Below are 16,795 nucleotides of genomic sequence, written 5' to 3' on the forward strand. Positions count from 1 at the left end.
GCTCGGTGGCAGAGCTGTGTAAAAAAGAAAGAACCAGTCTCCTCTCTTTGCCTCCCAATTCCCTTAAAAGCTCCCAGCCACTAAAACTTAAAAATTTTCAGCATATACAAAAACCTGTCCTTTCTGACAAGATAAAGCCTGTTCTGGGTAGAATGGCTATAGAGAAAACATGCTGTTTTGTTTTACTTCTACAGACCTGTATCTTGCCCCCAACGACACCAATGGTGACAGTTTCCTAACTGTTCTTGGCCTCAGTTATCTTATTTGGTTGGCCAAAATTCAGCTCAAAAAACAATCTACTCCAAAGTCTCTGGTAACTCTCGTTTGCCAACTGAAGCTTACATTCCTGAGCCTGGCAGTCAGAGCATTCCATGACCTGGCCCTGGTCCTCATCCGTGGGAATCATCCTCTCTTGAAGTCATGCAAACAAAGGAGAACAAACAGAACACAACACCAGAGCCAAGGATCTCTCTCTCTCTCTGTCTCTATCCATTCATCCATCTGTCTGTCTGTACGTCTGTCTGTATGTCCGTCTGTACGTACATCCATCTGTACGCCCGTCTGTCCATCCACCCACCCACCCTATCTATCTATCTATCTATCTATCTATCTATCTATCTATCTATCTATCTATCTATCCATCCATCCATCCATCCATCATCTGCATCTGTCCGTGTCTGTTTCTCTCTCTCTCTCTCTCTCTCTCTCTCTCTCTCTCTCTCTCTCTTTCTCGTTTGTGTGTGTGTGTGTGTGTGTGTGTGTGTATGTGTGGTTTATGTGTTTGACATAAGGTCTCCATCACATCCCAGGATAGCCTGGGACTCAGTAAGCAGCCCAAGTCATCCTTGAACTTTGAACTCATGGCTGTCCTCCTGCTGCAGCATGCTGGCCTCCATGGGACACGGGATATCATTTGCTGTTCCTTATGCACTGTAACTTTCTCTTTGTTGAACTTCTGATTCTCCTGCCTCTAGATCCCACATACTGTGATTCCAGGTATGGGCCACTTATGTCCATATTCTTCACTTTAAAATCATTAAACAGTTCGTGTACAGAAATGTAGACGATAAACAGGAGTTTGCCAAATCTTCGTATGTTGTACTTATTTCAGGTTTTAAATAAATGCACATGGTAAGTGTGTACAACTTTCTATTGGTTGATCTCCCTGTCTGTTCGATAGACACAGGTGAAACCTTTTTCACTCCCCAGTGACAGTTACTATGTACTGAATTAGGTTGTTCGTCCCACTACTCTTTTCATTTGAAGACATTATGAAATTATGAATAGGCATCAACATGGAATAGTATAAAAACATCATGAAATTACACATCCACAAATAATACATCCTTTCGTACATTTTTAACCTTTATGCTATTTTCAACATTTTATAACCTACTTTCTGTCATTTAATATGCTATTTTATTTTTCCCACATTAATCATTTTGTAATCTCTATTTGATTTATTTCCCCATATGACCATTTCTCATTGGCTAAATATACCACGATTCCTTTGACTACCCTCTTGTGAATAAATAGAGAGATTGTTTCTAGGTATTCATTTTGACAAACAAACCTGAGTGCTCATGTCTTTTTGAGTAGCTGCTCAAAGGGGGCTTCCTTTGTGGTGTCTTTACCCAAGCTGATCTCTTTACCTGGAATGACTTTCTTTCTGTCTATGAATTTCATCATCTCTGCAGGTGCTCTCAGATGGTAGCTCACCATGTTCTCCAAAGCATTAAGTCACAGCAACACCTTCCTCCATCCATCCTCAGCAAACAAGCAAACCATCTGCATTTCTGTTAGTCAGATAAAGCCTTCAAACACAATCTTGTCCTGTACCTACCTGGGTGTTTCTCTTACATCCCTATCAAGCCATACTTCCTTAGAGATAAATATTGTGTTGCATGGGATTCAATTCCTTTTCCTCTCTAGTGAGAACACTGAGTAGACATCAATGAATGTCTGTAGAATTCACTAGGGCCTTTCTGTTTTTGCTACAAGTACTGCTTCCCCACTTAATGATACAGAATCATTAAAGTCAGGAGCTGCTGCGTTTCCATGTGTTGTCATTTGAACCTGGAGGTAAGAAGCTTGGCTCTATCACCAACACTGTATGTTGATAGAAATCAGAGTCACTAAGAGTCTCTGGGCTCAATAACCAGGAGTAGATGACTGTACACAGCTGGGTATGCACAAAGATGAAGAAAAAACACCCCTTTTCTTTTCTTTACTGTGAAAGCACCAGTGGTTTGAAAGAAAACACTCCCCAAAGGGAGTGGCACTATTAGGAGATATGGCTTTGCTGGAGTAGGTGTGGCCTTGTTAGAGGAAGTGTGTCACTGTGGGGGTAGGGTTTGAGATCTCCTTTGCTCAAACTACACTCAGTGTGGTAGACAGTTCACTTTCTGTTGCTTGTGTATCAAGATCTAGAACTCTCAGCTCCTTCTCTAGTACCATGTCTGCCTGAGTTCCACCATGTCTCGTCATGATGAAAATGGACTAAACCTCTCAAACTGTAAGCCACCCTAATTAAATGTTTTTCTTTAAGAGTTGCCGCGGTCATGATGTCTCTTCTCGGCAATAGAAACCCTAACTAAGACAAGAAAGCTGATGGAAAAGCACATACCAAGAATGTTATCAGAATTTTATCTGAGGATAGGGGTGTTGGTCAGTGTAAAGCATGTACTTAGTGTGCACAAGGCCTCAGGTTTGATCCTCTGCATAAGAAGGGGGGGGGCTAGAAGGACAGGAAGGAAGGGAGGAAAGAAGGAAGGACAAGAAGGAAGAAAGGAAGGAAGGACAAGAATGAAGGAAGGTAGAGGGAGGAAGTGAGGGAAAAAGTAAGGAAGGGAGAGAGGGAGAAATAAGGACAAGAAGGAAGGAAGAGAGGAAGAAAAGAAAGAAGGAAAGTATGGACAGAAGGAAGGGAGGAAGGAAGGAAGAAAGGAAGGAAGGAGAGAGAGAGAGAGGAAGAGAGGGAAGAATTTTGTTCATAAATTAAAGGAAATCACACATTAGGCAGATTGGTTACCAAACACTGGAGCAGAAGGCCATTTTCAAGGTTGGTGGTATGTTTGTTTGTTTGTTGTTTGTGTGTTTGTTTTTCAGGCAATCCATAATGATTGCTGACATGTAGAAAGGACACAGCAGAAGAAGCTGTTCCTACCCCCACCCCATCCCTGCAGTGTAGTCTCAGAACCCTTGACTAGGACAGGACTGTGGGAGGGGCAGAGTCATTGGCCACCCATATGTGCTAATCACCCTCTCATGTTCAGTAGAGTGTGTGTGTGTGTGTGTGTGTGTGTGTGTGTGTGTGTGTGTGTGCGCGCGCGCACGCGTGCTGGGGCATCCTCCTGATTGCAGAGCAGAGATTCATGCTCAGCATCCACTTTTCCTATTACATCTAGAAAAGTGACATAACAAAATGATACGTGGGAATCCGTTCAGACTCCAAACAGTACCAATTTCTTCCACATTTTATCATGAAGTGTGAAGTATTGGCTTAAACGATGATAAGTTGATACCTGTTTATTCTGGCCTCCTCAGTTCATAGTAAGACATGTCCAGGTCACAGACTTTTCTAGGCGGCTCACCATTCCATGCCATATGATCTATTTGGTAAAGAATAACTGAAAAAAGCATATCTGAGCTCCTTCCTTACTTAGGAGTTGACAAGAAGGTCAGCTGGAGCTTTGCAAATCCCAGGCTTATGAGGGGCTTAAAATTCATACTGGAAATGAATGTTTTCTCAGCTCCCAGGAAGCTAAGACTCCTCAGGCTAAATAACAACCTGCAAAGCTAAGATTTAAGAAAACAAGAGAAAAGAAAATCACACCTCTGGTTTTTGCTCCTAGGCTACAGTTTGACTTAAGAAAGGGTCACATATAAGAACAAGCACCTATCATGACCGTAACCTGACCTTCGGTCTCAGGTGACATCTCATTAAAGCCAGGGCAGGTGCCACCTGAGCGTCTGGATTGTCTTTCTAATCAGGTTGAAATAAATCCACCCCCAGCTTCAACATCAGCTGCCTACCTGTGACACTGTTGGATCTCTGTCTGGGCTTTGCCGCCGCACCCATGGGTCCTGGAAGATTTAGACATAGATTACTACGGCTGCCAGGAGATAAACAATTCCTTCCTGGCTGTGCTCAAAACTCCTGTTCTCAAGGAGCTATGCAGCAGCCACCCTCTGGATTTCAAGCTGTCTGATGCTCCACCTGGCACCCCTCTCCACTCCTTTGTTTCAGCTCGGATTTATCTCTTGTAGCTTCATGTATTACTTTCTTTCAACTACACAAAATGTATCACCTTAACCTCTTTTCTCTCTCTCTCTCTCTCTCTCTCTCTCTCTCTCTCTCTCTCTCTCTCTCTCTCTCTCTGTTCAATTACACAAAATTTATCGCCTTAACCCCCACCCCTCTCTCTCTTTCTCTCTCTTTCCTTCCATACAGTCTCATTATTTCGTCCAGACTGATCTCAAACTTGTCATCCTCCTGCACAAGCTACTAAGCCGTAGGATCACGGGTGTTCACCAATGTTTTCAGCATCTCATCTTCACCCTTCTCGGGGTGCAGTTAAGCACATTCATGTTGCATAAACCAATCTGCACAACTCTTTCTCGCCTGCAAGACGAAACCCCAATATCCACTGAACAATTCTCTGTTCTCCCTTCTCTCTGGCCCCTGGCAATCATTTTGGGCCTTAAGGATTATTCCTGGAACATCATTCTCATGGAATCATAATCTTTTCGTAACTGGCATTTCACTTGGCACAGTGTTCCCTAGTTTTGCACATGTTTGTAGTATGTTTCGACAGTTTTCTTCTTGGAGGGTCAACATTTCAGTGTGTGCATACATCACCCTTTGTCTGTCTGCTCATCTGCCAGTAGACAGTCCCACCTTTTGGTTACTGTGAGCCATGTACACACGGATGTGGTGTACACATACCTTCTCAGTACCCTGCTCTCTGTCCTTTATTATTTTAGATTTTTATTTATTTATTATGTAGACAGTGATCTGGCTACATGTATGTCTGCATGACAGATGGTTGTGAGCCTCCATGTGGATGCACGGAATTGAACTCAGGACCTCTGGAAGAGCAGCCAGTGCTCTTAACCTCTGAGACATCCCTCCAGCACCCTCTCTATCCTCTAAAACATACATGCCCTGAAGTAGGATTTCTGGATCATAGTAATTTCATTTTTAATATTTTGAGAAGCCACCAAAATAAATGCCATCCTCAATGCAGCTGCAAATTTTTTTTTTGTCCCATCAGAATATCCCAATTTCTGCACAGCTTCAATATCTTTATTTTCTGTTTTACTTTTAAAAAAAAAAAGTTATTTTATGTGTATCAGTTCATCCCCACCCCTGTATGCAATGCCTGTGAAGGCCAGAACAGAGTATGAGACTCCCTGGACACCAGAGTTACAAATGATTGTGAGTGGCCACATGGGTTCTAGGAACTGAACCTGGGTCCTTTGAAAGAGCAACTCATGTGCTTGACCACTGAGCAATCTCTCCAGCCCTGTTTTCTGTTTTTCTTAAATAGCAGCCATCTAAGTGGATATGAGGTATATTATTTTTTGTGTATTGTGTTTAATGTCTGTTTTTCCTAGTCTCTCTGCTGTCCCAGACTACAGCTTCCATCACCATAGAGATCCATGTCTGTTGTGTCCACTGTCCCATCCTTGCCCAGAACAGTACTGAGTATACAGTAAATGCTCAGTGACTAGCCCACTGTACGAATGAGTACAGAAAAGCTGGGCCTCCGAGAGCAAGCCTGTCATCCTGCTTGTTCAGGAGTCTGAGGCAGGAGGATTGCAAGCTCCATTGTGAGCTCAAGTCTAACTGGACAATTTAGCAAACTGTGCCTCAAAATAAAAAGCAAGAAATTGGCTGGAGGGGATACTCAGCAGTACTGCCCTCGACTAGCATACACAAGGCCTCCAGGCAGTCCCAGCCCAAAAATCAAACCAAACCAAGAACGAACCGAATGGGTAAGAGAAAGACATGGGAAAGTGGGCTGTTCTTTTTCTGGTTTGTATGCCCAATCTCATCATTGCTTTGCTCATGGCATGCTTAGGTTTATGTTTATCTATTACCTTTATCTATGACATTTAGGACTTTGGAAAGAAATTCTCTCTTTAATACATACTTGATGAATATATTCCATTATCCTAGTCGTTATTATTCATGAATCCTAAGCTCATGGAATTTGGGGTTGTGGGGAGCTCACAAGAAGCTTGCAGGAAAACCAAAGAGAGTCCGTGATACTTAGAACACTTAGCTATCATCCAGAAAGGGCCATGGCTGCTGCCCACTTGGTATCTCTGCTGATAACCACAGATATTTCAAACTGAACATTCCCCAAAGACAATCAAGCTTCCCCAACCTACTTCTGCCCCATGTTCCTTATTAATTAATTTACTTATTTATTTAGAGATGGAGTCTCAAGTAACTGAGGGCGCCTCAAAATTCCCGCGCAGCTGTGAAGGTCTTGAATTTCTGATCCATCTACCTCCACCTCCCACAGGCACACGCTCTCACATCTAGCTTTCCTGTACTCCCGCCAGAAACAGGCGATGCCTTTCCCCCTCTTCCTCACTCAGCACCTTTCTCTAGCCACCTGCAAAGAAATTATCCTTACGACTCACGTACCTTAAATACTCAGTCTACGCTAGGCACTGTTTTAGGTCCACTGCGTGCATGACCGCTTTCTTCCTTTTAACTACATGGACTAGAGTCTACTAATTTTTAGCTATGATCCAGATAAGAGAACAAGTTAAGTCCCTTGTCCAAAGTCCCTCAGAGAGGAGGGAGCAGAGCCAGGAATCATCTGGCTTCCGAGCTTGCCCCCTAGGCTTCGGTGCTGCTTCGGATAGACATGCTTTCTGTTTCAACCTTCTTTACTGGAAATCAATACAAATCTCTAAGACTACTCCCTTCAATTGATACGAGAACAGGATTCTAACAGTTCAGACCTGTCTACGTCCTCCATCTCTATGCAGACCTTGGCTAAGGCAGGTGGCCATAGCCAGGGGCAGACGGAATCTACAGTCTTTGCTGGGATGTTGGGCTGAAACAGAAGTCCTAACAGCACTTGATTATCCTGCATTTTGATGTTTCGTTGTTGTTGTTGTTGTTCAAGTAGAATATGTCACTAAAATTTGAATTACTAAACCAAATATATTGTAGTAGACACGTTCATTGATATCGAGGCACATCTATTACAAACACCAAATTTTCTTCTTTGGAGGATGTACTGATCTTGGAAGCAAAGGAGGCCGGGAGGCAGACAGCCCAAGGCCGGCTCCTGTCACATTAAATGAAGCATGTACTTAGACATGCTCCACAGCCCTGCTGGCCCCAGCAGTCCCAGCTGGAAACTGAGAAGGATAAAAAAGGCTCACAAGTTGGGGGTTTCTGATATCGGCAGATATCAAGACCACCGCAGGGTCAGCAAGTGTCACTTCTCAGTTTCAAGCTTATTCTGTATATAATCACCCACATTACATCCGTTTGCCATCAGAGGAACATTCAGACACGATACCTTTTAGCCAGCTGTCCTGGCTAGTGACTGTAATCCTAGCCCCCTTCAGGCTGAGGCAGGAGGACAGCAAGTTTAAGGCCAGCCTGAGCTCCTGTAGTGTGATCCTGTCTCAAGCAAAGCAAAGCAAAACACAGCTAAACAAAGATTCAGTTTAAATCTAAAAGGGCACACTATAAAGGCCCCAAGTTCCCTTTAGCAAACAAAGGAAACAGCACGGACCCAAGCTGTTTGGCAAGTGCGAACCGGGGCTAGGAACAGACCAGCACTCAGTGTTACCAGGAGATTCAAGGTCAACAACACTTGCGGCTTCATTTCCATCACCCAGCGCTGCCTTTCACAAAGGCTTGCCCTATATTCTGAAGAGTTGTATTATTCCCCAGCTCACCATTTCAGCCTCATGCAGAGTCCAGTTACTTTCAACACTCCCAAGTGGTGTGTGGCCTTTTTCCTTCTTCCTTTAGATGACATCCAAAGAGACACCGAAAATAAAGAAAAAAACAGCGAGCTTGAAGTGATTTCAGCTGAAGACTTTTAGCTAAGCATTACTACACAGAAATTAATTACCCTTAGTGGAGCAGGGAGTGTCCTCTAAATCCTACCTGGTTTAGAAAACATCCCTTAAAATATTTGGTCAAAGGAGTGTTGTCTGACCTAGATGGGTTTTTGCCTTCTCCCTGCTCCATCCCCAGTACACAGATGACACTTTTCAAATGACAAGGGACCTCTGTGGGTCCTTGCAGCCACAGAAGAGGATCCTCAAAGCAGCTGGGTTTGACTCTGCCTTGAAAAAAGAAAAAGCCAACAAAAGCAAACCACAGCAGCAAAAGCAAATCTCCAGCGTCCAGAAGACAGCCTGGCACCCTCTGTCCAGTCTTCTTAGGAACAGCCAGGCCTCTTGAGGCAGGGCCTGCAAGCTCCCGCCTACATAGCTTATCAGCCGGCCGGAAATGCTTTCCAGTGAGCCAACACACCTAAACCATTTCTATTGCCCAACGGGTGGCATGAACCAGGCGCACAGCAATCAGCTTCTGCCGAGGAAGTCTCAGATTCTTTTCTTTTCTTTACTCCTCGCCTCCCGACTTCGGTGTTTTAGAGACAGGGTTTCTCTGTGTAGCCTTGACTGTCCTGGAACTCAGAGATCTGTCTGCCTCTGCCTCCTCCGGAGTGCCCGGATCAAAGGTGTGTGCCACCACGGCCCAGCTAAATCCCATTTTCTTAACACTTTACAGTTTCTTCAAAAGGGAAGAGAACTGTACCAGCTCTGAAGAAGTTAGCAGTAACTGGGCACTAGATTTTTTTGGTTTCCTCGTCTCATGAGACCCCAGTGAATCTAAATCCAGCCAGGTATAATGACTCCGAAAGATTAGGGACTCCATCAGGACAGGCTGTGGGTTGGGGTTCCTGTTACCTCCCCTGAACTCTGTAGTAAGTATTCTCGTTCTCCTCCTAAAAGAGGGGCTTTATTAAGGTGGGTGAGGAGGCACATGACTGCAATTGCAGCCCTCAGGAAGCTGAAGCAGGATGGCCACGGGTTAAAGGTCAATCTAGGTTAAGTAATGAGAACCTCTGTCAAAAACAACCAACCAAACATCAAAGCACAAGAAGAGAGACTACACTTGGTCTTACTGATTGTTCAACCCATCTACAGCCCCCCTGAAGGACCTACAGTGTGCAGAAAGGGAGAACTCAACCCCCAAACCGTCCAGGAAAAGTTAGCATTTAAAACCTTCTCTTCAGGCAGAAGTGGTGGCACAGGCCTTTGATCCCAGCACTTGGAAGTCAGAGGCAGGCGGATCTCTGAGGTCTTGAAGCTAGTCTGGTCTATAAGAGTGAGTTCCAGGACAGCCAGGGCTACACAGAGAAATTCTGCCTTGAAAAACCAAGTGGGGAGAAAACCCTCTCTTAACTGGATCTGAGGGTGCACACCTTTAATCCCAGCCCTCCCTGTGAGTTTGAGGACAGCCTGTCTACACAGTGAGGTCCAGGTCAGCCAGGACTACATAGAGAAGCCCTGTGTCAACAAACAAACAAACCATCAATCAAACAGACAAAAATGGAAGTCCCTCTTGTCATCTGCCTTGCAGAGGTGTCTTGGCATCCTTGAGTGGGATGACTTCTCCCATCCTTTGCGCTCACTCTCAGAACCACTTCCCAAATGTTAGGGAAGGAACCAACAAAACCACAGGCCAGAGCTGGGGTAGCAAGTGGCACTCGGGTTTCCCTGTTCCTGTCATCCGCTATTGCTTGGTAAGGGTTTCCTGGAGTGACATACTGAGGGATGTCCCCAGCCTGGACTGCACCCGGGAAGGAAGGTATTGTGACTGCAATGTCTGCCATAGGCTCTTACGGAAGGCCAGCCTCAGGGGGGCCATGGCATGGAGCCATGATGTCACGTCTGAGCCCAATGCAGAGCCATGATGTCATGCCTGAGCCTATTCTACTGGCAAGAGCCAAGTGACTTTTTCTCCGCTGTTTTGCCCATGAGACTTTTTTTTTTAAATGTAGACATTGCATCAATAATGAAAAATTACTTAAAAGTATTTGCCACAACAAATGTTTGAGGCCGGGCGGTGGTGACACATACCTTTAATCCCAGCACTCAGGAGGCAAAGGCAGGTGGATCTCTGTGAGTTCAAGGCCAGTCTGGGCTACAGAGTGAGATCCAGGAAAGGTGCAAAGCTATACAGAGAAACCCTGTCTCGAAAAAACAAAACAAAACAAACAAACAAACAAACAAACAAACAAACAAAACCCAAATGTTTGAAGGAAATACATTTCAGAGCTGGGGAAGACATCATAGTGGATACAGTTCTTGCGGAGAAGGTGAGAGGATCTTCTGAGGGGGAGAGTATGGGGGTGGGTAACTGGCCATCTAGTCTAGCCAATCAGTGAGGTTCTGGGTTTGATGAGAGACTCTGTCTAAAAAAATCTAAAGTGGTAAATGATAGAGGAAGACATCTGATTTCAAAGTCTGTCCTCTCTGCACATGCACACAGGGAACACTCACCCTCACATACATGTGTACACCCACATACACTACACACACAGGGCACACTCACCCTCACATACATGTGCACACCCACATACACCACACACACAGAGAAGAAAGAAATAAAAAGAACATACATGTTTCCTAGAAAAGACCTTGACTGAGGAATTAGCTGGCATATTTCATGAGGAACATGGGTGGAACTTGTTCTCAGCCTCAAGAGCACCCTGACAAAGTACACCCTATGATGCTCCACTGTGAGAGGAATAAGAAGGCACAGGCAGCCCTCCAGCAATTATACAGCCTCCATGACGGGACTGGGCAGATAAGAGGGCCGGAGAAGAAATCCAGATTCAAGACTTGGCAAATGTCAGCGATCTCAATGACAAAAGGAAGCAGAAAGTCAATGTTTTCATGGGGAGAATGGAGACTCTAGCTTCTTGGAGTTGAGGCAGCGAGGTGTCTTGACCAATGGATAGACTTGCTTGCTTTCTGCTCTGGTCTTAACCATGTGATGGGCCAAGCGGATGCAATGTAAGGGAAGAATCATGGTGATTTGTTGGTTTAGCCACTCTCTGGGTCTTTTTGGCATCCGGTTTGAATGCTTAGGAGGGGCCTGCTAGGTCAGGTCTCTGGAGGGGTAGAATTCGCCTCCCTGGATCTTCTTTGTTTTCTCAGCCAACTGGCTCCCAGGTGGGGAGAGATTTCTGGCAGTAGACGCAGTACGCAGCAGGCAGGAGACCTCAGAAAGGGCCAGGGAGTGGAGGCAGTGTGTGTGACACTGGAGACAAACACAATTAGCTGTGCCCCACACAAACTGAAAAGACGCAGTGGGAAGACTGACTCCCTCTGCCAAGAGAGAGAAGCAAAGGGAAACTCGTCTGAAAAGAAACCTTCTCGTTCCCTTGGTAGTGGCGGCCAACGGCAGTCACATTTCCTGTGACGTCCCTTCTCAGTGTGGATTTCTCCAACACTTCAAACTATCACAATAAGAGTTGGACTGCTTCATCAATGCCCCTTACTGAATAGAATCCATTAATATTGCAGGCTGGTCCTTGCTTGACGAGAGATACCGGAGCCTCTCAAAGCCGTTCTGTCCCTGTGTGCCGGTTTTCAGCAATGGCTGGGTGACTGAATTCGTGAAAACCAACATGGAAATTGTCTTCATGGAATTCAGTCACAGCCCCGAGAGTCTGCTCTTCTGAGGATCCGGTCCTTTAGCGTGAGGATTAGCTACAGCAGTGGGGTCTGGAGGCGACTGTATATATAGTCTTTGGTAAGCCGGACAGGCTGTGGAGTTAGGTAGCATGTGCGTGGTTACTCCACCATTTACTTACGAACTGGGTGACCTGAGCAAGTCTATAAGGCTGCAGTCTCACTGTGAGACACAGATTATCATGGCATTCCATGAAGAGAGCTGTTGTGAAGCTGAGAGAATTATAACAGTAAGTCTTTATCTTTTAAGTCACACTTGAGAAGGCCGACAAGTGATATTTGGGGTGTACTTCAAAATAATCTGGAGGTAAGGTACATAAAAAACAAGCCAACAAAAAATCTTGGCAGGCCAGGTGTGGTGTCATATGCCTTTCATCCCAGCACTCAGGAGGCAGAGGCAGGTGGATTTCTGTGAGTTCAAGGCCAGCTTGATATACAATAGTGAGTTCCAGGACAGTCAGAGATATGTAGAGAGATCCTGTCTTAAAAAAACAAACAACAGCCAGGCAGTGGTGGCGCACACCTTCAATCCTAGCACTTGGGAAGCAGAGGCAGGTGGATCTCTGTGAGTTCGAGGCCAGCCTGGTCTACAGAGTGAGTCCCAGGACAGGCTCCAAAGCTACACAGAAAAACCCTGTCTTGAAAAAAAAACAAAAACAAAAAAACAAAAAATAAAAAACCCCAAACAAACAAAAAACAACAGCAACCAAGAAGTGAAAAAAAAGAAACTTGACTATAGTTATCCAAATTGGGTGAGGACCTGGGGAGAGGGTTGCTACCCTTCTGTCCCAAAATATATATAGCACAAATTTAAGAAAGAGAATAGAATACATTAAAACTCTTCAAACACAGCATACATGTACTCAATACATGTAATGTTAGAGATCAGGGAGAATCTCAAAGGCATTATTCACACAGAGTCACCAGGAGTTGAGCCTGCCTCTGGACACCAGCACAAAGGGACATGAGTGAGCACACTGCAAACCTCACTGTCACTCGAAGCCACCCATGACTGCCCAAGCTTTCCGTTGGGAAGTTTGCTAAATTAGCTGAATTCATTAAGTATTAATTACACCCTGTCCTTTATTGACACACACAATCACAAAGAGCTACAGATTTGCAGTATCTTCAAACAGTTATCGTCACCCCAACCCAAAGCGAAGCTCTTCTAAACTTCATGGACTCGTGCAGCTCTTCCATACACAGATTTGGGGAATTACAGGCATATGAAACAATAGAATAAAAAAGTTCACTGAAGACACCCTCTGAATCCTACCCTGTGCTGTTGACGGACTCAGGAAACCACTTACACCGATTATTCAGTCACCACCAGAAACTCTGAACTTTTAGAATTTCTTCAATAAGATGCTGAGCTGGACAGGAAGCCTGACCCTGAAGTAATTCTAGGTTAGATACTCAGGGGCCCTTAACTTAAAATTAAATCAGTGTTTTCAAACTCCATGTCCCATCATTATGAAGGAATTCACGGTACCAGCCCTGATCCAGACCAACTTTGCTCATTTGTAAACTGAGATGGCAGCTCTCTCCTCACGTTGCCACAGAGATTAGAGAAAATACAAAGAAAGTATATCACACAGAGCCGGAACATAGCAGTTACTTGGTACATGTTTCTACGTTGTGCGTTCATATAGGAATGGTTGTATTGTTATCTCCTGTGGAATTCAGTTAATCATTAAAGGCAGCGGGTCTCCAGGCATAAGACACATCACACAATTACAGACACTTCAGTATTTTCTATTTCATGTAGCAAGATTTTTATACGGCTGTAATCTTCTACAGAGAGTTGATATGTGGATGACTATATTATTGTCATCGGTGCCTATTTGTCCTCTTTTATATGATCCCTACTTCTGTAAATGTATTGTGACAGTGTATTTCTTATACCAAAAGAAAAATCATAAGTAAAAAAAGTACAGAGAAAAAAAACATGGCCCAATTCAAGCCTAGGAATCACTGTTGTTACTATTAAAAAGGGCTGGCCAAAAGGCACGGGGTGTGTGTGTGTGTGTGTGTGTGTGTGTGTGTGTGTGTGTGTGTGTGTGTGTGTAAGAGAGAGAGAAAGAGAGAGGGAGAGGGGGGAGGAAAAAAGGAGAGAGACGAAGAAAGAGGGAGAGAGAGAGAGATGTATTATGTTTCTTAAATTATTTTATCCCTTACTGTGCCTAGTTGACTGTTGGGGATTATTAAGTGGTCAAAATCCCTGCAGATGAACTAAAATTTCTTGCCTGAAGCCCATCTTTGCTGCCTGATGCCATTTATACCCCAACAACATAGATTTTCTTTTTCTTCTGTTACCTCTGTGTCAAAGTGACTCTCCGACTTCAAAGATCTAAAACTATTCACATCCCAGATGAAACAGATAGTCATCAGTAAGGCTGAACCTTGGCATAGGCTGTGATTCTAGCTACTCGGGAGGATGAAAGCTGGGGGGAAGGAGGAGAGTTATAAAGAAATGGGGAGGAAGGAGAGGAGGAGGTCAGGAGTCCTGTGAATTGGGGGGGGGGGGGGCGTTGCAACCTGAGAAATAGCAGCAGCATTTCCTGAGTCAACCTGAGCCTCTTGTGCAGAGACCTGATGAATCAAACCTCCCTGAAATGTCACCTGCCTGCATGGCATTTCATGCACTGGAGTTATTTCAGTATTAGCCCATGCAGAAAACGAATTCCCCTTCACGGGCAACTCAAGAGGATAAATACTGTTAATGCCAGATTCTTGCTTAAGTGCAGGACTAGGAAAGCTGAGGTGGGATTTTTGCGCTGAACTCATTTTGCAGAACATAAATTTTGTCATTTGGGTATTCTTGCCTTCTGTTGCTGATTTCATGTCATCCTCTGTTTATAGTTCCCTCATTTTCTTCTTGAACAAGTCCAAGAGGAAAACGAGCAGAAAGCTTTCCCCAGTAAAAGGTCTCATTTCGCACAAAGCCATTGTCTGTGGACTGAGTATGTCTATTTCCCTTCCATCTGCCATTGGTTTGAGTAAGCACAGCCTTCCTCCAGTTTCCAGACGACAGCCCTAGTGGATAGTGTCTTGGTCTGAAAAGAGCAGATGCCACAGATGCAGCCACACACACTTTCAAGACATTGATGAAAAGCTGCAAATGCTCTCTTATTTGTGGATACAGAATCCATCTTCTTGCTCCTTCTCCTTTGAATCTTTGACAACATTAGCCGAGAAGGACAAATGTCACCACCTCTGCTGCCAGCTGTGTCTCAAGATGCACAGAGAAGCTCCTTAAATCAGTAACCCTCGCACTGGTCTCCTTAACCTTCATAAGGGCCTGGGAGGCAGTGGTTGATTCAAGTCAGGAATGGGGTCAGCCTAGAGAGGGAGGTATACCTTGGTCACTTAGGTTAGCTCTTCTTAAAATCTGGGTTATTGTTACACCTGTTGTATATTAAAATTTATCACCAATTATTAATTTATTCATTCAAATGATTATTGCTCTGATATGGTATTGAATCTTATTCACATAGAAAAACGGGGTTAGTCTGTGATAGTCAAATTTTTATTGTCAACTTGACCAGACTTCAGGATTACCTATGAGAGAGATACATACCTCTGTGAATGCCTATGAGAGTGTTTCCAGTCTCTTTATCTCTCTCTGCTTCCTGACTGCAGATGTGATGTGACCAGCAGCCTCATGGTCGTGATGGACCATATCCTCAAACTGCGAACCTAAATAAACTCTTTCTTCCTTTTTAATTTTCCTAATTGTGTGGGAGCTGAAGGGAAGGTGCTTGTTTGTGTGTGCACGTGTGTGTGGGGGGTGCCTACGCCTGTGCGTGAGCTTGCAGAAACCCAGGAGTCAACATGGAGTACCTTCCTCTATCACTCTTTGAGACAGGCCCTTTCACAGAAACCTGGAGCTCAGCTTTAGCTAGACTGGCTGGTTAGCAAGCCCCCAGCAATCTGTGAGTCTCTACCCCTACCCCAGCATTGGAGTTACAGAGACACACAGCTGTGTCTGACTTTTTCATGGATTCTGGGGATCTGAGCTCCTCAGGTCCCCATGATTATGCAGCAAGCACTTGAGACCCGAGCCACCTCCCTGTCCCTCTTCCTTCCGTAGGCTGCTCTGACAGGTATTTATCACACCACTGAGAGGAGTACCTAATGGAGCCTGTTAAGCATGTAGATGTCCAGGAAGCTTATGAAGCTCCCCTAGACATGCGGAAAGAAATATCTTCCTCCTTCGCTCCAAAAGGCTTATCAACCTGATGGTCCAACTCGCTTAACTTGTCACCGAGAGCAGTTTCTTCACCTTTAGGGAAGAGTCATTTTGAATGTAACATGAGACAACATGAAGGTTTTTGTTTTGTTTGGGTTTTTTGTGACAGGAATTCTTTGTGTAGCCTTGACTATCCTGGAACTCACTCTGTAGCCCTGGCTGGCCTCGAACTCACAGAGATCCACCTGCCTCTGCCTCCCAAGTGCTGGGATTAAAAGCATGCACCACCACTGCCCGGTGATAACATGAAGTTTAATTCATCCATTCTAAACTTCTGAGAAGGTAAATAGCTAGTGCCCTCCTGTTTCCTGGTAGTCTCAGTTCTGCGCACAAGCCATGAAATATGAAAGCCACAGAAGAAACAATTTGGGGCAGGGAGGAAGAGGGGAGTGGGGGAGAGACAGGACAGGGGGCACCAAGAAGAGTTTTCTCCACCTGACTCTGAGGACAGTGTGGTCTCTAAGTTATATCTAAACTGTAGCCTCCAGAGATGCACAAATGCCATTTCTCTTCATCATTCCATCCACGATGTTTATTATAGACCCTGGTGCTTGGCAGGCCCAAATATGATGGATGAATGAGTAGATGAATATGGTTCCTAGACCACTGGTAAGTCCATCAACAATCTCAAGGCAGGACCAGCAAACTGCTCAGCCTGTAAACATGCGAATCCGATGACCAGGGTTTAATCCCTGGATTCCATAGAACAAGCCAGATGTGGTGGCCTGCATCTGTAACCTGAGCCGTCCTAGAGTGAGATGGTGAGCAGACATAGAAGTGCTTGGA

The 16,795-nt window shown here is 44.7% G+C and overlaps 1 protein-coding gene across 6 annotated transcripts in view; it reads right to left on the reverse strand.

Moving 5' to 3' along the window:
• Positions 1 to 16,795, reverse strand: part of Paqr8 (progestin and adipoQ receptor family member 8) — a 48,789-nt gene that overhangs the window by 22,404 nt on the left and 9,590 nt on the right. For 2 of the 6 annotated variants that reach the window (XM_052745368.1, XM_052745363.1), the window contains exons 2-3: positions 7,939 to 8,008; positions 4,036 to 4,086 (exon numbers count right to left, since the gene is read on the reverse strand). The exons of 2 other annotated variants lie outside the window; for them this stretch is intronic. The gene's annotated coding sequence lies outside the window, so the exon portion shown is untranslated. The remainder of the gene's footprint in view (positions 1 to 4,035; positions 4,087 to 7,938; positions 8,009 to 16,795) is intronic. 2 more of the 6 variants (XM_052745367.1, XM_052745364.1) reach the window with 1 other exon arrangement.

The sequence above is a fragment of the Peromyscus californicus genome, unplaced genomic scaffold (assembly GCF_007827085.1).
Source record: "Peromyscus californicus insignis strain IS unplaced genomic scaffold, ASM782708v3 Scaffold_19__1_contigs__length_69161282, whole genome shotgun sequence".
Taxonomy (NCBI): domain Eukaryota; kingdom Metazoa; phylum Chordata; class Mammalia; order Rodentia; family Cricetidae; genus Peromyscus; species Peromyscus californicus.